This window comes from Spermophilus citellus (assembly GCF_964194105.1).
Source record: "Spermophilus citellus genome assembly, chromosome: 13".
Lineage (NCBI taxonomy): Eukaryota > Metazoa > Chordata > Mammalia > Rodentia > Sciuridae > Spermophilus > Spermophilus citellus.
The window spans coordinates 24,800,531-24,823,807 of record NC_138193.1 but is presented as its reverse complement, the minus strand read 5'-3'; the positions used below and the strand labels follow the sequence as shown (position 1 = coordinate 24,823,807).

At 38.9% G+C, this 23,277-nt stretch overlaps 1 long non-coding RNA gene across 1 annotated transcript; it reads left to right on the top strand.

The window, feature by feature from the left end:
- Nucleotides 1-350: 350 nt before the first annotated feature.
- On the top strand, nucleotides 351-21,395 carry LOC308632339. Its single transcript, XR_014018521.1, has 3 exons — nucleotides 351-488; nucleotides 16,251-16,377; nucleotides 21,123-21,395. It is a non-coding gene; the product is annotated as an uncharacterized lncRNA (long non-coding RNA).
- The last annotated feature ends 1,882 nt before the right edge of the window (nucleotides 21,396-23,277 follow it).

Sequence of the window (23,277 nt, the reverse complement as noted above, 5' to 3'; positions counted from 1 at the left end):
AAGTTGAAGTCACCTTATATGCGAGGTTCAACGCACATGTTCCTCTGGCGCTGCTAGATCACTTTTCTAAGAGGAAACTTTGCCTTTGATTACCTGTAGTCTGAGGCCCTCTTGTCCAATTCGCAGACTTCAGGAGGAAAAGTAAAAAGCTGTCACCAGGAACCTGTTATTCTGGCCTCACTGATTCCTGGGTTGGATGTCGTCTACTGTCACTCAGAAAGAAGGCTCTCTGGGCTCAGCCTGAGGGGCGGGTCTGCAGCCCAGTGCAGTGGAGAGCACTCGGGAGAACCGTCCAATCCTCGCACAGCCAGCGAGGACAGGGCGGCTTCCGCGATCTGCCCACGGGGCTCGGCGGTGCCTGTCTCCGGGTCCAGCAGTCCTGCGATCTGGCTCTTGGCTTCTGTCGCCAGCCCTGGGGTCTCGCTGGCTTTGCCCTGCGGTTGCTGAAGATCCCTGGTGGCAGCCTGGCTCCCGAGCGCCAGGAAATGGTGAGTGTGGCGGGGCCTCTTGAGCCCGGGGAGGGAGGTCGTTGGAACCGCGGGACTGGCTGCGGTGGGGCCAGGAGCTGCTGGGGACTCCGGGGTCCGCGGCCTGAGCCTTCCTCCTGGCAGCGCCCCCTCAGTCCCCCTGGCCAGCAAGTGGGGAGCTTATCGGCAGCGGAGCTCCTGCCCAGCCTGCTGCACCCGCTCAGCTAGCCCTAGAGAGTCAGCAGCCCGGTCTTCCCAGGTGGGTGGTGATTGACAGGTGGACGGCGGTCTGAGAAGTCTCTCCACGTGGGATTTTCCTGCAGGACAGGAGCTCTGGCTCCGGGGCCTCGTTGCCGCCGTCCTCCTGAGCTAGCTGGCTTTCTTGCTTTTTCTCCCTCCTTCCTAACCTTCCTTCCGCAGGGTGCTTTACCAAGAGCTCCATCGCTGGTTCTGATGTAGGGCGGAGGGGGCGGCGCCTGAGGAATTCGCGGGCAGCAGGTTTACTTAAGTCGCAGCCTCCAGAGGGAGCAACGCGGGGACCCTGGTAGGGAACTTCTCTGAGATTTATAGTCAGTGCGTGGTTACAGGGGAGCTACTCCTCGTCCCATATTTTAGTTTAGACAGAGGTTTCACAAGTTTTTACCAAGGAAAACAGAAATTTTTGTACAGCAAGCTGTCTTGAGACAGAGTGTGTGACATTTGTCAGCAGACCTGGCTTTTACAAGAAAGGAAGCTCAAACCACAGCTCTGAAAAAAAAAAAAAAAAAATCCTGCTGTTATTCTTTGTAAAAATCTTGGTGACAAGAAGAGAAGCTTAATGTTGGTAATGGTTCTTCTGGGGCTACATCAGTACTTTTTATTTTTATTTTTGTTGAGACAGGGTCTAGCTAAGTTGCTAAGTTATGTTGTGTAAAATTGTGTGCGTGTCTATCTTACCTTGTTAAAATGACTTGTAAGATTCCTCCATGTAGACTTCATGTGGTTGGGTTTTGGTTTCCCCTCTGATATTTCCCCAGTCCTGTGTTTCAGAACTGCCTGACATGAGGATCCCACAGCTGGCCTGTCTGAGTTCTCTTGGAGTGTCTCATGAACATCAGTACCTTGGTGTTATCCTGTTTGAGAGCTGTCTAAATTTAGGGGTGTAGTCTCTCAGAGTAGCTGAGTGTCCTGCACCTGGGAGGAATCCCTCTTGATCCAAATGACACTTGTTTTCTTATCTTGGCTACAGTGAATGCTGCCACATAATTATGAAAATAAAGTCATTTATTTAACCCAGTGATTCCAATTCCTTTAGCTGTATACCAGAATTATTATCACTGCATCATATGTTAGTTGTATGTTTAGTTTTTAAAGAGCTCTGGTGCTATTTAAAAAAATCGCTGTACTAAATTTATATTCTAGCAACAGTATGAAAGAGGTTCTTTCTTCCATATCCATATAGTCAGAGTACTAGCTACTTTTCAGTTTTCTAGTACTTGCCATCCTAATAACTGTGCTCAGGCTGCAGGAGGTCTTATACTTGACTGGTGCACTAAATTCCTGATGCAAATTTCCTAGAATTCAGGCTGCCAAGTAGCCACTGGAAGATATTTTGAACCATTTTTAGAAATAAATGAAATAAACAGGGATCTGTAGATGAACTTTCTGGTGCATGCCTAAAATCCCCACAGCTGGGGAGGCTAAGGCAGGAGGATTGCAAGTTCAAAGCCGGCCTAAGCAACTTAGCAAAGACCCTAAGCAGCTGAGCATGACCCTTTCTCAAAATAAAAAATAATAAAAGGACCAGGGATATGATTCAGTGGTAAAATGCTCATGGCTCACTTCCTGGTACAAAATAACAACAGTGACACAAAACCAAACTAGGGACTTGTGATTTTAACCCTTTTTCTTCACTCCTGGGGGGGATTGTAGTCTATGGAAGTGCTTGCACACCAATGTGAAGCCACTCCTCTGTGATGTAGGGAGATACACACACAATTGCTATCTCTCCCAAAATTTGGGGGCTTGAGATGTAGTCCATTGAATAGAATGAGTTAAAGTTGGGGTATTTGGTGCATGGTCCGATATCTTAGAGAAAGAATTGGCAGGCCTTGCATTTATACTGAGGAGCTGGAGGAATGGGCGCAGGAAGTGCTGCGCTCCCACTTGGCTTCCTGTGGTGGACCGTGTTCCCCTGTTAACTCTGGTGCTGGCTACATAGAAGCTCAGCTGTTAGCAACAGCAGTTTGCAGAGTTTGCTGGCAAATCCCTTCTAGGGATAAATTGGGACCCTGGAGATTTAACTCTTCCTCTGCCCTCATCCCAGGGAGTGAAGCCCAGGGATTATGGATAGCCATAGAAAACCACCATTTTCCCCTCTGCTCTCAATAATTGTGTCTATCTAGTTCCTTTCTCTCTGAGCACCAGATAAATTAAGATCCAAACTACAAGCGATTTACAGTTAAATATACTATATTTATGACCCCAATCTTCTCTGCTCAGGGTGACACTGGATTTGGGGTATTCTGTCTCGATTATATGCAGATGGCTTAAGGCAGGAATCATTCTTAAATGTACCCCAAATTTTCTTGCTTATCTGATGGTAGATATTTTCTCAGTTGTCCACTGTATATATGTTTCTGAACTCATAATTTATGAGTCTGTTTAAGAGGGTCTCAAAACAGGAACAGATGTTTTGAGAGTCAGGATAGAGATTCAGGGCCACCTATTCTGCTCTATTTTGAATATCATCCTACTTAACATCTGCTTTTGGGGGGTACTGTGCCATAATCTCAGAGCTACACCCATGCTGCACACAGACTGCCAGTGATCTTTGCCTCCAGTTCTAACATCTACCTTTAGGTTGGGTTGTGTCAATCATTCACACTAAATACTTTCCTTGATAGAGTTGGATGTATGTAGGGCCTTCCATTGCATTTAACAATACAAATGGTATTTATGTACATATGTATTTATCTATGGAATTTCGGTGATTCTGCGTCTTTATTTTTGCAACACTGTAGTTTAATACTATATATTAGTGTCAGGTAATGATATCTACTCCTTTTCCTCTTACAGTTCAGAGATCTCTTGACTAGTTTAATATATATTTAACTTTCCAGAAGAATTTTAGAACTCTTTGCTTTGGTCACTTCTTCAATTAAAAACAAAACATGCTGAGATTTTTCTTGGGGCATGGAACTTTTTTATTCTATATTTTTTATTTATTCTGATTAGTTGTACATGAGAACAGAATGCATTCTGACACATTGTACACAAATGGGGCACAAATGCTCTTTCCTCTGGCTGTACATGATGCAGAGTTACATTAGTTGTGCAATCATACATGTATCTAGGGAAATAAAATCCATCTAATTCCACATCCTGCCAGCCTGCCACATCTTCTTCTGCCACTTTCCATGTTCTGTTCATCTTTTCTATGTGTTAAATTTCCTAAGTTACGAGAAGCTGGTATACATAATAAAATGTTTTCCTATATTCTGAATAGTTATATCAGATTATTCAAGATTTTAGGTAGTTGTAGGTCCCCCAATTTATAGAAAGTGGATAAGAGGAATAGATGCTATCCCAGGGCTTGTAACTGGATTCCCAATTAGGTGAAATACTGCAGGTTTGAGCCCCAAACTTGTGATATTTCTACTGGCCAGGGTCAAAATTGAATTATTTATTGGATAACTGGTTTTTAGTACATTGGTTGATATTCTGTAAATTCACACTCTTTGTTGTTAGAAGTGTTTGTAGAAAAAAGAGAGAAGGGAAATTGCATGGAAATGGAAGGAAACCCTCATTGTTATACAAAATTATGTATAAGAGGAAGTGAAGGGAAAGGGAAAATAAAAAAAAAACAAGAGAGAGAAATGAATTACAGTAGAGAGAGAAGATGGGAGGGGAAGAGAGAGGGGATAGGAAAGGCAGCAGAATACAACAGACACTAGTATGGCAGTATGTAAAAATGTGGATGTGTAACCGATGTGATTCTGCAATCTGTATACGGGATAAAAATGGGAGTTCATAACCCATTTGAATCAAATGTATGAAATATTATATGTCAAGAGCTTTGTAATGTTTTGAACAACTAATAATAAAAAAAGAAAAAAGACATTATAGGTTAGCACCTTAAACAGACTGTAGCTATGTGTTGTTCATTGGTGAGAATCATGATCCTGGAGAGTGAGCATTTCCACACTGTGAAAAAGTTACATAGTGTACATTGACCTCACAGGAAATTTTCCTCAGCTGCTCAGGATGTCCTCATTCACTGCTTACTAATGACCCATGGAAGGTGCAGCTTTACAATAAGAGTGTTTCCCAAGTGCATTAATACATTGATTCTAATGTTTCAGTTTCCCTGTGACCTGTGAGTAAAATAGGCTACTGATTGTCTCTTTCATAAAATCTTGATGCCATACAATTCAAGTTTGCCCACGTATTTGAAATTTTTATTTTATGATTTGAGATTAATATTTTAAATTATGGTTCAAAAATCTGAGTGAATGGGGTGAAATACTCTGAAGAAGTCAAGGTAATCCTTTCTGTAAAGCAATACTTTGTTTAAATAATGAGAATCTAGGCATCCCTATTAGATAAACATGGGCAATGGCAGTTCTGGTGTGTCTCACTGATCTCCTTTTCCTTCTGCACACAGAGATGGTGACAGTCCTGTGACTCATTTTTTTATTGCTCATAATTTTACTAGTACTTCTCAGGAATCATTGGTTTGCTTGGTTGTAGTATTTTGAGTTTTCTGTAAATTATTGTCACCATTACTATTCCATTAGGATTATTTTTAAAAGTTTCTTTCTTTTCTATTTTTCTTTTGTAAACCATTTCTTTTCCTCAGTCTGTTGAACACACGATACTGTACTGCTGTCTGGGACTTTATTTTACCCAATTGATTGACTCATTGCATTGCTTATGGATCTTAAACAATTTCAAGTTTGTCTTGATGATATTCACACTGCCACCTTTAATTTGTTCCAAAATATTAATATTTCATAAATGTTTTACACATTGGGAAAAACAGTGGATTGTATATTATGCATAAATTCAGATTTACTAGTAATGTCAGTGAAATTTGTCAACCAGCGGACACACATGAATGCATGTGTATTTGTTCCTTATGAACATTCACACTTATTTCTTTTTTTGAAAAAAAATTTAGACATTGATTAATCTTTATTTTATTTATTTATTTATATATGATGCTGAGAATTGAATCCACTGCCTCACACATGTTAGGCAAGTGCTCTACCACTGAGGTACAACCCCAGCCCTACCCTTATGTCTTTTAATGTCATTTTACATTACTTTTATTAATAATCTATGACATTGAGCATTTTTCTTATGTGGTTTTTAATCTAAAATAATTCCATCATTTTATTACATTTAATTACTTTGTGTATTTATTACTTTCTCCTGTTTTTCATATTTTACTGACAATACATTTCCCATTTGTATGTCTTTCATACAGATAATTTATCAGGTAGCATAGTTTCTTTTCACTTCATGCTACATTTTTATGGACTTGACTACATTTTAATGGAGTTGAATTTACCAATCTGTTCTTGGACTTGCTTGATTTTCTTCTATAAATCTCTTATAAGACAGAAGTGGGTGTTGAGCTCCCAAAGTTAAATCCTTAGATTTTAAGCCTCATCTCCAGAGACTGATTAGTTTTGCAGTTACAGATCATCCATCAATCTGGCCTCAGAGCTGGTGAACATGATTATTCCACTGCAAACAAGTTTTCTGTTTGAAATGTGGGTCAAGCAGTCCTCACCTGAGTTAGCTAAAATGTTTGTTTTCTTGCTTTTAACTCTTTATTTTTAAAAAGTTACTGTTGTATAACCTCCATTTTTATATGTGTTTAATAATTATATTCCTTTGTGTGAATCATTTTTTGCTTTGATGAAATAGACCAAAAGAGAAAGTGTCCGAAGCCTTGGTCATCCAGACACCAGCCAGGCCTGGCTCGTGTAGTCCTCCTGTGCTGAGGCCAGATAGGCTGGCTTGAACAACTGAGGTGTGATCAGACACACATGCACACATGGTTCCTTGTCTAGAAGGAAGACACAGGAGTAGCTTCCTAAAGGAGGGTGAAGACAATTCTCCCAGCTCCTGAAGGCAGATGAAGATGTGCAAAAATTCAAATGTCCCTTCTGAGCAGCAAACTGGCTGAGAAAAGCTGCAGCCAAGAGTGTGTCACTCTGACATCATTCACCCAGGGTTTGATGTGCCTCCTGGCACTCTGTGCCTGTATGGAGCCTGATGCGCTCCCCAGTCATGGACTCTGGGAGGGATCTGCCCAATCAGGCCTGCACTCAGAAAGGGGGGGATGTCCTTCCATAGTTGCATAGAATTTTGTCTGTCATGCCCATAGAGCTCTGGAGTCTCCTCTCTTGTGAGGCCCAGGTGGCTCTGCTGGGGCCTATGTCACCTTCTGAGCTGCAGGTCATGTAAGAATTCTAGGAATGGTGTTAAGATACATAGAATGCCAGAAAATGTAGAATCTGCAGATTTTTTAAAGGGAGAATCAGCTGTGGAGGGACTGTCTCCTGCCTAAAATTCACTACAGGTTTAGCTGATCTAAGTTCACTGCTGTGGCGTTATGGCCTTTTGAGCTTTCTGGACTGTGGAGTAGAAGATCAGCCAGCAGCTGGAAGCTCTGGGCATTCTGTCTTTACAAAGAGCCATCACTGGGCATCTCTACATCTCCACAGTTTGTGCAGAGTACACAAAACATCATTCTGGGAGAAGCCACGTTGGTGGATGTGGTTCCTGTGAAGGAGGCACTTTGTTGACAGCAGACATCAGCTCTTCCTTTCTCCCCAGGGTTGTACATTTTCTGTGATTCTCCCACAATGTGAGAGGCAGGGTCTCAGAACTTAGACCTTGCTCTCTCTCTAGCTGCTCACAGGGCTGACAACAAATCCTTCATTTTAGAGTTTCCTTCACAGACATCAAAATATCAATTTTCCCTTTATAGTTCACAGGATTATTAACAATTTTACCTCTGCAACATTTAAAGCTGACACAGTATTTTAATTGCCATTGTCCCTATGTAATGTATAATCCGTTTGAAAATGTTTGTTTTCAGGAGGTGAATGTTTCATATGGATGGAAAGCAGAGAATAATCACCAGACTATGCTTTACAGAATCTTTGTGCCTCCTTTTTTCTTTCTTAGGCACAGTCACCTTATCACCATATCTTTGACAGCTATATTAATTTATATCTGGGATGTCTCCAAAATCTCAATGTTGAAACATGATCCCCAATTGCAGCAAGGTGGAGAGATCGATTTTTAGACCATAATTGGATAATGTGGGCTCGGGTTTCTGTATACTTGTTCATTAATGACTGAATACGCTAGTGGGAAGGGGGCAATAGTTGGAGGAAGTAGGTCACTGGGGTAGTCATCCCCTGAACAGGATCATCTTCTCCCAGCACCTTCCTCCTCTGCTGCCTTGCTGCCATGAGCTGAACAGCTTTTTTTTTTTTCCATGCTCTTCTTCCATGATGTGTCTGTCCTGGAGTGAGCCAAACATGGACTGAGTCCTCTGAAAATGAGAGATAAAATAAATGTTTCCACTTCTAAGTTGATTTAGCTATTTAGGTCACAGAAATGAAAACTTCACTACAACAGAAACTTTCCTAGGTGGCTTGTTCTTATTTAGTGTTCTATTTTTTCCCTGGTATTGGATTTCAGAATTTCCTGGGGATGACACTTGATACTTTCAGGGGCATTCACTTAGATTGTCTATAGACCATCAGCCTCCTTCTCATCTCTTTGTAGATGGCAGACTAAGGATTGGAGTGGAGTCTTGGGGAAAAACTTTTTTTCCTGGGGCTTAGAGGCATCTTCCTTATTCATTTTATCTACATATGTCACCCTTTGGAACATGAATATTTTTTCAAAAACCTCCATTTTATGGAGATTTTTGGTGGCCTATAGATTGGATCATGGTGTTCAGGGGGAAATACAGAACTCATTCTCCTCTCTGCATTTTCTCTGAATTATGAATGCAAGGAGAATATTCCAAAGGTCAAGGAAAACCTTCACTTTTCATGTTTACAGGAAGCCATAATGTACTTCAGTGAATAAAAATAGGGATAGGAGAATGTTCAAGGTGTCAGGATGAATTGACTTTAACCTTGGGTCTGACCTGTCTATTTTACAGTCAGCTGTGCTACTTCTGGGCTTGGTTACTTTGAAAATATTTCTTTACTTACTTCAGCTTCAGCTTTTACCTCACTGTAAAATACACTTTACTAGTAGAGCTTCAAACATAAGAAAATGTATCCAAAGCTACAGGATGGAGTTGGATTTTAGAAAAGGATGTAAGTCTTACTTTACCTTGTTTAAATATTTTATTTGCCCTTTTCTTCTCTGGCATGTTATTTATTGGTTTCTCATGTGCTCTGTATTTTGGGATGTGATTTCAAAAGCATTGTAGGGCTTAACTTTGGAAATTTTACCAGAAATAATAAATAGGAAAAATCTTTGTCCCATTATGGTTGAGAAAAATGAATGCAGTTTCTAAAAATTGAGTGGTAGCTGCAGAGGTGAATTCCAGATTTACCAAGTCATCAGGTCCTCATACATGAAGGCCTGTGACAGTCGAAAAATCATAGATCTTACTATCTGGATATTGCAGCTAATACTAAATTATGTGAGATGAGGTTTGGCAAACCCTAGAATTATTCATATGATTTATGTTTTAGTAAATGACTTGTTATCATGGAGATAGCAATCAAATATTACATTTACTTTCTGAAAAAAGATGGATGTTTTTGCTTTTCTATTTGAGATATGAGTGTAAGTGTTTTATATATTTGTTGCTTTCCATAGACATAAACACTGAGTTTGGTGGGTAGTGTACGCCTTGGATGCCAGCTATTCAAGAGGCTAATGCAGGAGGATTGGACCTTTGAGATCAGTCTTGAGAACTTAGGGAGACCATGTCTCAAAGTTAAAAGTGGATAGGGATATGGATTTTGCTAGTTATAAATCTGTAATTAGTCCCTAGATTCAATCCCTAGTACTAGACAAATCCCACTGGTTGTGAATACTTTTATCCATTAAGTAGTGGATCTTTATCTTTTAAAACTAAATGAATAAAAATGGGAAGCATAGAAGTTTAAAATCATTGACTTCTAGTTAAATTCATCTTCAGCCTACAAAAGAAGGTCCTTGGGACACATGTATACAGTTTCTTGAGACCCATAGTTTCCAGATATGGGTTTGAATTGCAGGCAGTCACTCCTGAGAAGGTATCCTAGTGAAGGAGGAGGAAGATGTAGTTATTTTCCCAGTGTGTGGCCCAGGCCAGGGACAGCATTGAATTTTCTTCCCAAAGTACCTTATACTGGGAATGTGCACACCTTTACTCCTGAACCATTCAGGTGGACAGACCACTGGGCAGCATGTGGAAAGTATGCTACAGGACATGTTTTAGCCATTTTGCATGTTGCTAACATATTTTAGCCATTTTGCTTCCTTTTTTTCACAATAGTAAACTTTAACCTGTCGAAACACATATGACTATCTATGCCCCCTATTATAGGAGCCTTTTGTTCTTACACTTTCACCTAAGCCATGCCATGCATACATGTCCTGCAGGATTGAAAAAGTTTTCTTTTTCACAAATTAACAACACAAAGTATTGGTATTCTAGATTTCTATTGGGGATGTTTTTGGGTCTTCAGATGTTGCTGAAGAAGTGAACCATGCTTTATTTCCTTTCCATCCAGATGCACCATCATGTATAAATACACAAGAGTCAAATAAATACACATTGGGTGCATGTAAGAATTTGGTAAGTTCTAAAAGAACAGAATAATTAGAAGAGACTCAATCTCTAGAATGCTGAGGAAAGTCTACTGCAATTCCCTATTATGTCATTTTGTTTTGATTTGGCCACTGATACACAACAATGACAATGTGTCTTTTTATGTTGATTGACACACTTGGTACCAATTTGTCCTATAACAGCTGTTTTAACCTCGTTTACTTGATGTAAATGCTGTCTGCTGGATTTTGCTATAAGTTAAATTTTTCTCTTTGTCTTTAGGTATCTTGGTAAGATTTTTCTAAATAATCTAAATAAACCACTATCTTTAAAAAGAAACCTTTCTTTCTTAATAACCTTTTACTCCCTTCCCCTCCCATCCTTCTGCCCTATCTAGAGTTTGTCTATTTCTCCCATGCTCCTTTTCTCTATCCCACTATGAATCAGCCTCCTTATATCAGAAAAAAAAAACATTTGGCATTTGGTTTTTTGGGGTTGGCTAACTTCACTTAGCATTATCTTTTCTAACTCCATCCATTTCCCTGAAAATGCCATGATTTTATTCTCTTTTATTGCTGAGTAATATTCCATTGTGTATATATGGCACATTTTTAATCCATTCATCTATTGAAGGGCATCAAGGTTCCACAGTTTATCTATTGTGAATTGTGCTGCTATAAACATTGATGTGGCTGTGTCTCTGTAGTATGCTGTTTTTAAGTGCTTTGGGTATAAACCGAGGAGAGGATAGCTGGGTCAAATGGTGATTCCATTCTGGATTTTCCAAGAAATCTCCACACTACTTTCCATATTGGCTGCACCAATTTGCAGTCCCACCAAAAATTTTTGAGTGTACCTTTCCCACCACATCCCCACCAACACTTATTATTGTTTGTCTTCATAATAGCTGCCATTCTGTCTGGAGTGAGATGAAATCTTAGAGTGGTTTTGATTTGCATTTCTCTAATTGCTAGTGATGATGAACATTTTTTTTTCATATATTTTTTGATTGATTTTATATCCTCTTCTGAGAAGTGTCTGTTCAGGTCCTTGGTCCATTTGTTGATTGGGTTATTTGCTTTTTGGTGCTTAGCTTTTTGAGTCCTTTATATACCCTAGAGGTTAGTGCTCTATTGGATGTGTGAGGGGTAAAGATTTGCTCCCAAGATGTGGGCTCTCTATTCACCTCACAGATTGTTTCTTTTGCTGAGAAGAAACTTTTTAGTTTGAGTTCATTCCATTTATTGATTTTTTATTTTAATTCTTTGCCACAGGAGTCTTATTAAGGAAGTTGAGGATTAAGGCCTCCTTTTTCTTCTATTAGACACAGAGTCTCTGGTTATATTCCTAAGTCCTTGATCCATTTTGAGTTGAGTTTTGTTCATGGTGAGAGATTAGGGTTTAATTTCATTTTGTTGCATATGGATTTCCAGTTTTCTGAACACCATTTGTTGAAGAGGCTGTCTTTTCTCCAATGCATGTTCTTGGCACCTTTGTCCAATATAAGATAATTGTAGTTTTGTGGGTTAGTCTTTGTGTCCTCTATTCTGTACCATTGGTCTACTAGTCTGTTTTGGTGCTAGTACAATGCTGTTTTTGTTACTATAAAATTTCTTTAAAGAAATTTTCGATGCCTTCGATATTTTCTATTTTATTGGAGTACAAGTTTTCAATATAATTTCTGATTATCTTCTCTATTTCTGTAATGTCTGTTTTGATATCTCCTTTTTCATCACGGTATGCTAGTAATTTGAGTTTTCTCTCTCCTTCTCTTTGTTAGCATGGCTAAAGATTTGTAAATTCTATTTATTTTTTCAAAGAACCAATTTTTTGTTCTGTCAATTTTTTTTTTCAATTGTTTCTTTTGTTTCAGTTTCATTGATTTCAGCTCTGATTTTAATTATTTCCTGTGCTCTGCTGCTTTTGGTGTTGATTTGTTCTTTTTTTCCTAGGGTTTTGAGATGCACTGTTAAATCATTTATGCATTGACTTTTTCTTCTTTTAAGGAATGAACTCCATGCAGTGAACTTTCCTCTTATGTTGAGAGCCGCAGGGGTTCCAAACGCTGTGCAGAAGGCAAGGCGCCCTCGGAGGGCGTCTCCCTCCATGCTCCTGGGCCACCTTGAACTTTCCCCTGAAGCAGCAGACTGACTTTGATCGGGACCACCAGGCACAGGGGGCGGCTGTTGGGCCAGCCACCACCCCAGGCAGGGCTGCATTAGCACCCAGTCCATGGCGCTGCCCTTGGGCATTCCCTTCCGTTCTCTTTCTGCAGGGAGAAGCGGCCCAGTGACCTGTCCAAGTGCAGGAAGTGAATCCGTGCACAGGAGCCTCCAGATCTGAGGAAAAAGGGTGGCATGGGTGTTGAGAGCCAGAGCCAGGTCAAAATGGTGCCTGGCATTTTGCCAGAAGGGCGGCTCCTCCTGCCTGGCGTGCCAGCTACTTTTGAGTTCTCTGTGGAGTTCCCCTTGAGTTCTTGCAGAGTTCCCGCAGAGTTCGCGTGGGTTGAATTCGTGTGGGGTTGAAAAATAAAGTTTATTCCTGCTTGAATCTACAAGTGGCTAGTGACCTCCCGGATTTTTGTGCCCAGCCAGACTGCGGCACTCTTAGAACTGCTTTCATAGTGTCCCAGAGATAGTCTCAGGTTAGTCAGAGTGAACCTTAAAAGGAGGGAGCAGCACCCCAACACCCTCAGGTGAAGGGCATCCCTCCCTCCCTGCAGTAGGAGTGGGGCGGCTGGAAGTGCAGCCGGTTAAGCTGGGCAGGCTTCCGGTCAAGGAGCAGCCTCAATTGCTAATCTTTTGTGGACTTTAAAGGTGATTTAAGGTCTTCAAAAGCCAGAAGCCAGGTCAAAACCCAACACTGTAGCTATTGCAGGTGGACCGAGCCTCTTATTATCAAGGACCACCCAGGCCGGTGCATCCCTGGCGCTGAGGTCCAGAACCAGAGAGCCTGACCACCGGCTCCTGTCCCTGCGCACCTCGGCCTGCGCAGACCCCTGGTGGGCGACGTCAGGTCAGATGGTGCTGGAGGCCCCACGAGGCTACTGCAGCACCGGCCACACTCCATTGGGCTCTTGGCCGCCATTTGTGCCTCCGGGACTAAGCGACCTGGCAGGCACAGCTGCCGCTTCTGCCGCTGCAGCCATCAACCCACCAAATGGCTTCCCTTGCAACCATGTGCCTTGGCCCTGGGTAGTGAGATACCTTCCACTGCAGTCGCTTCTGGCCTCGCTGCCCTCAACACACCGCAGGGCTCCGGCTGCAGCCGCCTTCCTGCACTTGCGCCCTCGGTAGTGAGAGGCCACTGCTCTGGGCAGTCAACGGAGGGCCCTCACAGCTCCCTCCTCAAGGAAACAGGAGAGCTGCACCAACTATGCTTCTTCACCTTGAGCGTCTGACAACAGAGTTCTCTCAAGGATGGAACTGCCCATTTTTACACGGGCTGATAAAAACAATCCCTCACGCCCCATTGTGATGTAAACTAATCAATAAAATCAGTAAAAGTGTAAGTTATATTATAGATTAGTAAAAAAATATAGATTATTAAATGATAAGTGAGCAGACAATTACAAAGCAAGAACTGTCATAAGCCTAAGACTCCATTTTTCTTCCTTCTATTAAACAAAAAAACAAACAACAACAACAAAAAAACTGTTACCAGAGCTGTTTCTGAGAAACTGAAATGAAAGCTGTTCTTATAAAAATTGTTTTTCTGTACCCACACATTGTACCCCCCCCCCCTCAGGATGCAGCGGGGGTCGTGGGAGCTTCATCCTGGGTGGGTGCCCTTGAGGGTCTCCATGACTTAGACATAGACTTTCGCCCAAGCCCAGGATGCTGATGTCTAGCTCCTGCTTGGGCCTGGGATGTGGTGAGCGGAATTGCAAAGCTGACTGCCTTTCTTCAGCTTCTGAACTTGCTAGCTTGCTAACTGGAAAATCCCAGTCCTGCTTAGGGCTCGAAGGTTCCACTTACTATTGTTTCAATCTCTGTGATTGGCTTACCTGCATGTCGCTGAAGAAAGCCCCTGAGTTGTGGTTTCCATCTTTAAGTTCCCAGGTTACAGGCCGGGAAGCTTCTGTTCTCCCACAGAGCTTCAGTATCTAGGGTGGGTGACAGTCCCTGGCCAGGTAAATAAAGCTCTCATTGATTTGAATTTGGACTCTGTGTTTTCTGAAGTGGCTCTCCATAACAGCTCCACTCTCCTTTTAACAAAAAGACTAGTGCACGCTCTTAACTGGGGGGTGTCCTGACGCTCACCTGAAGTTTCTCTGAGCACCACTGAGTACCTAGCATTAGGTACTCAGTTGAGAGGTCCAAAGTTCAAAGAGGAAGCCAAACTTCCAAGTGTTGGTTGAGAAGTTATCATGCTACATAAATGGTTTTCCAGAAATTTAGGTTTGTTTCTCTTGCTATCATAGAAGGACAGGCATAAAATACACTCTGCTGCAACTAATGTTGTAGGTGGACAGTTAGCTGACACAGGATGAGCCGACTGAGACAGTTAATCAGAGATTACCGAAATTAGGAAAATAGTGTGTCCCAGTGGAGCGAGTCAGCTGAGACAGAGAATGGATCCAACAACCAACTGGAGCCCAGGCAGTAGTTTATGTGGGTAGGTACACCAAGGGGGTCATCGTGAGGAACTGCTTCAGGAAAACAGGATGAAGGTGGCAAAAGCCACTTGTTTGGGGCTTAGCAGGTCACACCCACCTCCCCTCTACCTCCAGGTGGCCGTGTTTGAACCTAGGGCTGTCTGAGCCAAGGCAGGGTGTCCGTTGGTGGAATTTCACCTTGAGTTCCCACAAAAGCAACTCCCCTGCCTTGTGATGGCAAAAACAAACCCACAATTCATATATGGCCTCAGACGTGTGTATGTGACATAAAAATGTCATTTCATCAATCCGCTCTTGTTTCTTCTTAACATGTTTCCATGAGTCTTCTCATTTATGATCATCACTCTGCTCTGAAATATTTTCAAACATTCACATTTTAAATTGACTTTAATATTCCCTATTTTTTCTAAATTATAGGTCAAATAAACTTGGGTAAAAATTAGGCTTTACCATTTACTGAGTATTTGATCAAATGTCATAAAAGATGAATACCATTACTGCTATTGCATTCTTTTGGATTTCTGCATTAGGACATGAAAAACTCATAGAGTGAGAAGTATATATTTGAAATGATCAAAAAAGATTGATGTTGATAGTTGCTATTTTAATAAAAGAACATAAATCCTTTAAAATATTTTAACTCAAATTCATCAAGAACTTTTCTTTAAACTGGTTTTTCTCATTGTTATTCGACAGTTTCTCTTGGATCACTTGCAATAGATCACTAGATTGGAATTACTGCTACATATTCAGAAAATCAGGTTCCATCCCAAAAATACTGGATGAGAGTCTGTATTTTAGTAAATCTCTTGATTCATGGTTGTGAATTCAAATTTTGAGAATCACCCTTTTTACTTACCATAACTTTCTTAATCTGAGAAACAGACAATTTATCTTATAATTTTTTAAAAAGAGAAAGTGAGAGAGAGAGAGAGAGAGAGAGAGAATTTTTAATATTTATTTATTTTTTTTAGTTCTCAGCGGACACAACATCTTTGTTGGTATGTGGTGCTGAGGATCGAACCCGGGCCGCACGCATGCCTGGCGAGCACGCTACCACTTGAGCCACATCCCCAGCCCCTATCTTATAATTTTAAAATCACAAAGTGTATATTCTTGTGTTGATGCCTTAATTTTACATCTTATTTCATGATAGTGATATCAATACCTTGGTTTTTTGACTCTCAACACTCTTTCCCTCAGAGTTAGATAATAGAGATTATTAATTTGTTACAATGTATTTTCTTGTATAATTAAAGTCACTAATCTACTTGAGAGCCAGTTCTACTAAATTTCATTTTATCTTCAGAGAACTAAAAGCTCTGTGAATGATGATATGGTCAATGTGATATTAATTTGACTAATACTATTTCAGGAACTGTTGACATTCTGGGATGTGGTCATTGATTTCTCTGAAGAGGAATGGGAATACCTGGAGCCTGCTCAGCAGAATTTATACAGAGATGTGATGCTAGAGACCTACAGAAACCTGGTTTTCCTGGGTGAGCAGAACTTCTCTTCAGAATTCTTAATTATATAATTTTTCCCATGCAGAATATACTTCTGCTCTTCATGAAGGAATTTCAGATTTTTGCTTTCAGAAAAAAAAGAAGAAAAAGAAAAAGGCTTGCACAATTTTTGTTACAGAGAAGAAAGTGTTGCTGTCATTACTTTTAGTCCTTAATCTCTTCCTTTCCTGAAGTGATATTATACCCTGCACTTTATATTAGTGGTACTTACAGTAATTCAGTGATATAGAATGATGTGACCTACACATCAAAGTCCAATTTTTACCCTTTACAGTACCAGAATGAAAGCATCAGTAGTCACAGGGGGAATCGCAACAGAGTCATTTCATTTTCCAATGAACCCATCTTAGTGTCTCTAAACCATATTTGCATACCTTCCTCTGGAGTAAAGGAGAGAGCCTTGAGCCATGTTTCCAGGTAGATAGAAATTCAAGGAGAAAGCCAAACTTCCAAGTGTTGGTTGAGATGTTATCATGCTACCTAAATAATTTTTCAGAAGCTTAGGTTTGTTTCTCTTGCTATCCTAGAAGGACAGGTACTGCCCTGTGTTTAGCATGCTTTCAGCTTCTTTAATTTTCTTTTCTCCTACACTGATGTCCCAGTGTGTTCAAATTAACAGCCCAAACACTCCCCTTTGCTTGTGAGGGTCAGCGTGATCTGACAGCATTTCCATTATTTGTGTGTGTGGGGAGAGTATCTCAGAAATCTTGCACATTTCTGGATAATTCTAGGGGAAGCTATTGTATATATTAGTATCATACAGCAATTTCCCTAATTGCACTTATATATTTATTCACTGAAATCTGCTTATTAGAGCTCATTATGAATACTTATAATATATTTTTTGTGGAATTTTTTTGCCATATAATTAATGTAATTCATAATGGCTGCTCATTTTGGATGTATGGTTACCAGTGATTATAATTATATAAAAGGGTTTGTAAAATAATAAAACCATGGTTTTTCAGAATTTTGTTGACTAAATTCCCTTTTTCTTTTCTATTCTCTGTTTTATTTTACAGGGTAGATTTCATGTTGTAGTATAATTAATTGATGTGATTCCTCACATCAATTAATTATATTTTTTACCTTCATTTTATAATTTGATGGAAAATTGTAATATTTCAGAAATTAGGGCAATGTAATATGAAATTAAGATATGTTGAATCCTTGTTTACATTGGCAATAAAATTATATTTGCTTCTATTATTTTTATTTTTATTGTTAATTTGTTATTTCTATTGCCAATAAAATACCTTTGAAATAAAATATATTGTATTTCATAATTTTTTGTTTTAAAGCATGTTTTGCATATGATAATTTTTGTCACACCAGCTTATGGTCACTTTCATGTGGAATATCCTTGTATAGTTTTGCCTTCATGTTCCCTCCTTAAATTTAGAGTCTCCTGTAGATTGCATACAGTTGTATTTTTAAAAAAATTCCTTTGCTTCTTTTACTCCTTTTTCCTTCTTTCTGTTATTCTTTGATTTTTGTTTCACTGATTATTATGGTGACATTGCTTTACGCCCCTTTCACTTCCCTTCATTCTGTGAGTATTGTTTCATTTAGTTTGGTATTTTATAAAATCACTTAAGCTTACACTATATGTTAAGCTGGCAACAAATTAATTTCATAAGAAAATTTAGTTTATTTGTATATCCTTTTAAATTATGTTATTGTTGGCACAGTTATTGCATACCCATTAAGAGGTTTATGATGATTTTTAGTTTTTATCTTTCAAAAGTAAGTGTTTATGTCCCATCATTTCAGTAAAATTTAATTCTATATTGCTATATGACTTCTTCTTGCTAGGAAAACTTTAAAGTTTCACATGACTTGTGTTGCTGTGCACATTTATTTTATTTTTCAATATGAAGGATTTACTTTAGTATTTTTTGCAGGACAGGTCAAGTGGTGATGAAGTTTGGGTGCATTTATATATACTTAAAAGCTTTATTTTTCTTCACTTTTGAAGGATAGTATTTCTGGTTGCAGTATTCTTAATTGGTAATTCTGTTCTTCCACCCCTTTAACATTGTTTCTCACTTCTTTTCTGTAGTACCAGGCTTCTACAAAGAAATCAACCAAAAATTATATCCAAATATCTTTCTCAGGGACTTGTCTTTTTCTCTTGGGGCTCTCAAGATTCTCTCTTTATAAATGTTAAAAAATTGAGTAAAATGGGCTTTGAGTCTTTGTGTTTTTCCTTTGGAGATAATTGTGAATTTTGACTTCTATTTATTGTTCACAGTCACAATTTCTCAGCCATTTTTATTGATACTGAAGATTGAACTCAGTTGCTTTTCCATTATCCCTTTCCTCAGCCATTGTTTTTATTTTTTAAATCTTTTTTTGCATTTAAACACAATTATTTTACTCATTTATTTTTATGTCATGCTAAGGATTGAATCCAGTGCCTCAGAAATGCAAGGAAAGTGCTTTACCACTGATCCCAACCACAGCCCCTCATTTTTAATTTGTGACCATATCTCACTAAGTCACTGGGCTGCCCTCAAACTTGTGATCCTCCTGGCTCAGCCTCTCAAGTTGCTAGGATTACAGCTGTGCACAACTGCTCTGATTCTCTCAATACTATTTCTTAAGAAATTCTTCAAGCATATAATTTTTTCTTGTTACTACTAATGATTTTTACCTTAATTTTTTTTTTCAGTTTTCTATTATCTGGTTTAGTTTACTAAATTTATTTCAAAAAAATTTTGTTTTGTTTTTTGGATAATTCATAACTCTCACTTTCCTAATATTCAATTCCTAGTGTTTTGTTTTGTTACTTTGATTAAGTCAGTGTCTCTTTTTCTTTGTGTACTGTACTACTTTTTATTTGTCCATATTAAAAAAAAACCATCCAATACTAGATTAGTAGTCATTTTGGAAAACAATATGAACATTAATAAATAACTGAAAATAGGCAAGCACAGTAATACAAGCTTATAATCTCAAGTAATTGGGAAAACATGGAAGGGGATTTTATGTTTGAGGCATGTTATGGCAACTTAGTGACAACATGTCTCAAATAATTTTAAAAAGGTTTATGTTGTAACACACTGGAACAACACTCTTAGGCTTATTCCTAGGTAATGCCCATAAAACATTAAAGGTAGAATGACCCTGTGATCTGAAAGTGCAAATTCTAAATAGGTATTCAGAGTAGGTTAAATCATCATGTTGGAGAAATATCTCACCACCAATGTTCAGTGCAAGCATTCTTCACAATTGTCAGGACATGGACTCAACATATGTGTTCATCCTTATTTTAATGAGTAAAAAATGTTTTTATACACAATAAATGAACAGTAAAAAGAAGATATTTTATCACTTAAAGTGTCATGGGATGAATATGAAGTGCTTTGCATTATGTGAAATAGGGTACACACAGAATGTAATTTGCAGCTTCTTCTGACTCAGGAGTGCAGAGAATAAATGGTTATCAGATACTATGTTGGTCAATGTCTGCAAAGTATTATTGTAATGGACATAAAAAGGTAAAGAGTTCTATTGTACCCATGGTGAGTATAATGTAGTCTTCTTTGTTTTTGGAAGTGAAGTACCAAGGATTAAAAACAGAAGCACTTAACAACTCAGCAACATCCCCAGCCCTTTTTAATTTTTCATTTTGAGACAGAGTCTCACTAAGTTTCTTATGGCCTTGCTAAGTTCCTGAGTGCCACTTTGAACTTGGGACCCTCCTGCCTCTGCCTCCCAAGTTATGTGAATTAAGGCTTGTACCCCCACACAAGCTAATATACTGTATTCTTGATGAATGCTAATAGAATTAGTGCAATGTTTGCTAAGCACTAAAATGATAATTATGTGAAATAATGCACTTGTGAATTAGGTAGATTTAGTCATTTCACCATTCATTTATATCTTCCCTAGTAACATGAAATTTAGTTTGTCAATGAAACAAATCAGAAAATAGCCAAGATTATAAAGATTACAAGCAAGCCATTCACCTCAATAGTGCTGTAGTGATTTCATCCAGATAGTACTGATATTGGCTGTGAGTGCATGTGTGTGTGTGTGTGTGTGTGTGTTTCCCATTAAAAAGATTTGTCCCTATTTCTCCTTTGAGACCATATATTCTTTAACCCTGTGGAATATCTGTGTTATTGTTATCCAAAATCTATCTCTTATATCCAGGTCTCTTTCATGATAGACAGAAAGTGGTTTTCAGACAGTTCATGAAAAAGCCATAAATGTTCACCTTTCACATTTCCATTTTCTATTAGAAAGAGGACAGTTGGTGGATTTTTGTATAATGGTATATTCTGGAAGAGGAAGAACTGGAGTGGATAAAAGTAACACACTCTTTTTTTCTGCTCTATTACTCTCCTTAATGATATACACATCATAAATACTGTGAACTCTTACATTGTTTTGGTAATTCAAACAAAGAAAATTTTTTTAAAATATTTTTTTAGTTGTCAATTATTTATTTATATGTGGTGCTGAGAATCAAACCCAGTGTCTCACACATACTAGACAGTGCTACCACTGAGCTACTACCATAGCCCTCACAGAAATTTTATCTTTCCGTTGTTACTTAGCTTATATATTTATGGAGTCATGATGGTCTGTGATGCACTCTTCTGCCACCCTGCTGGTGTCCTAACTACTATAAAAACATTTCATGTTATATTTACAAAGTATATTCCCAATCTAATATGTAAAATAATTGTTATTTTTATTTATTTCAGCCATGAACTTTCATCATACCCAGAAAATTACACCAGAGCCTGGCATAGAACATTTATTTAAAAAAGTGATAAAAAGAAAATATGGAAATTGTGTCCTTGACTATTTACAACAGAAGAAAGTATGGGATAGTATAGGTGAGAGTGAAACTCAGAAATTATACTATAAAAGACAAGAAAAATTAGTGGTGACTGTCCATAATGAAAATTTTACTGTCAGTAGGCCTCAAGAGCATTTAATACCTCAGAAAAGAATTCAATATATAACTGAAGGACAAGTTTCTAAAAATGATCACTTTGAAAATTTCTTTAAAAATGGTCCATTATTCAGAAGTGAACAAAAAATTCCTTCTTGTGCCCAAACATACACTTTTAATGATTGTGGCAAGGCCTCCGTGTACTCATTACTGCTTAATCAAAACTCAAACATAGAATTCTGGAAAGTATGGAACACACATAATGAAACAAGAAACACCTTTAGCCAGGTTTCCACTCTAAACAATTACCAGTGTACTTATATTGGAGAAAAAAATTATAAATATAGAAAAACACAGAAGAACTCTGGCTCTGGTTGCAATATGAGAGAACATCAGTGTGCTCATTGTGCACAGAACTCTTACAGAGATGACGAATGTGGGAACATCTTTCCTCAGTGCTCAAAGCTTATGACCCATCCAAGTACTCAGGGCCAAGAGGCACCTTGCAAATGTGAGGAATGTGAGCGAGCTTCTAACCCAGCTGCTAGCCTTCCTCAATACAGTGGAGCTCATCCTGGAAGGGAGCCCCCCAAATTTAAGGAATATGTTCAAGCATGGAGTTGCTCACCCCTTTCTAAACACCACAAGTTCCATAGAAGTGATCAACACTACAAATTTAACGAATGTGGCAAAACTTTTAATCAACAACCACCCCAAGTTAAGTACCACAGAATTCATACTGGAAAGAATCCCTACAAGTGTGAAGAATGTGGCAAATGCTTTAAAAATCACTCAACCCTTTTCAAACACCTGAGATGGCATAGCAGAGAGGAATCCTACAAATGTAAAGAATGTGGAAAAGTTTGTACGAGTTTTTCAACTCTTACTCAACACCAAACTATTCACACAGGAGAGAAGCTCCACAAATGTGAAGAGTGTGGCAAAAATTTTACTCAAAGAGCATACCTTACCCAACACCAGAGAATTCACACAGGAGAGAAGCCCTACAAATGTGAAACATGTGGCAAAGCTTTTAATAGAAGATCACACCTTACTCAACACCAAAGACTTCATACTGGAGAGAAGCCCTACAAATGTGAAGAATGTGGCAAAGCTTTTATAGATCATTCATACTTTACCAAACACCAGAGAATTCATACTGGAAAGCACCCCTACAAATGCGAAGAATGTGGCAAAGGTTTTAATCAAAGGTCACACCTTACTCAGCACCAGAGTATCCATACTGGAGAGAAGCTCTACAAATGTAATGAATGTGAGAAAGGCTTTAATCTAAGAGCATGTCTTACTCAACACCAGAAAATTCATACTGGAGAGAAGGCCTACAAATGTGAAGAATGTGGAAAAGCTTTTATTCAAAGAGGGAACCTTATACAACACCAGAGAATTCATACTGGAGAGAAGCCCTACAAATGTGAAGAATGTGGCAAAGATTTTAAACTAAGGGCATGCCTTGTTCAACACCAGAGATTTCATACTAAAGAGAAGCCCTACACATGTCAAGAATGTGGGAAAAATTTTAATCTAAGAGCATGCCTTACTCGACACCAGAAAATTCATACTGGAGAGAAGCCCTACAAATGTAATGAATGTGGGAAATGTTTTACTCTAAGAACATGTGTTATTCGACACCAGAGAATTCATACAGGAGAGAAGCCCTACAAATGTGAAGAATGTGGCAAAGATTTTAAACTAAGGGCATGCCTTGTTCAACACCAGAGATTTCATACTAAAGAGAAGCCCTACACATGTCAAGAATGTGGGAAAAATTTTAATCTAAGAGCATGCCTTACTCGACACCAGAAAATTCATACTGGAGAGAAGCCCTACAAATGTAATGAATGTGGCAAAGCTTTTAATCGAAGATCTCGACTTACAATGCACCAGAGACTTCATACTGGAGAGAAGCCCTACAAATGTGAAGAATGTGGCAAAACTTTTAA